Here is a 505-nt window from a genome sequence, read left to right as displayed (position 1 = left end):
GATCAGCAAGTTCAGCAAAGGGTGACAGTTCCATGGGCCGTAGGACCATGCACATCTGTGACCACTCAAAGATCTGCTACGACTGTGAAGCTTTAAAGGCTCCAGTGGCCTGAGCCTCGCTGGACATCTTCTCCAGAGTAGAGGACGAGTTACTGCACTTGCACCTTTGTCTGATCATGTTAGGAGAATAATGCTTTGTCAAGTCTCTGGTGAAACACAATAGGAGAATTACGTGCAGGCTCCTGGGCATCTGAAGCTTAGCCATGCCTTCTACAGCAATAGATCCACAGCTGCCGACAGGATTCTTGGCCTCGGGAGAGACCGAGTGTCTGAATGTAGGAGGTAACACGTGCAGGCAGCCAGGACTCATCATTATTGCCTGGTTTCTATCACACTCACTAACACAAGGCTGGGTGGAGACAGCATCAGTTATAATAAATGGGTGTGGTATGCCCCAGGTCACACAGAAGTAGGTTACAAAGAGCACTAGCACCGACCACTCAAG

The sequence above is a fragment of the Pteropus vampyrus genome, unplaced genomic scaffold, assembly GCF_000151845.1.
Source record: "Pteropus vampyrus isolate Shadow unplaced genomic scaffold, Pvam_2.0 Scaffold790, whole genome shotgun sequence".
NCBI classification, from domain to species: domain Eukaryota; kingdom Metazoa; phylum Chordata; class Mammalia; order Chiroptera; family Pteropodidae; genus Pteropus; species Pteropus vampyrus.
The sequence above is the reverse complement of the archived record's forward strand: the minus strand, read 5'-3'. Positions refer to the sequence as shown.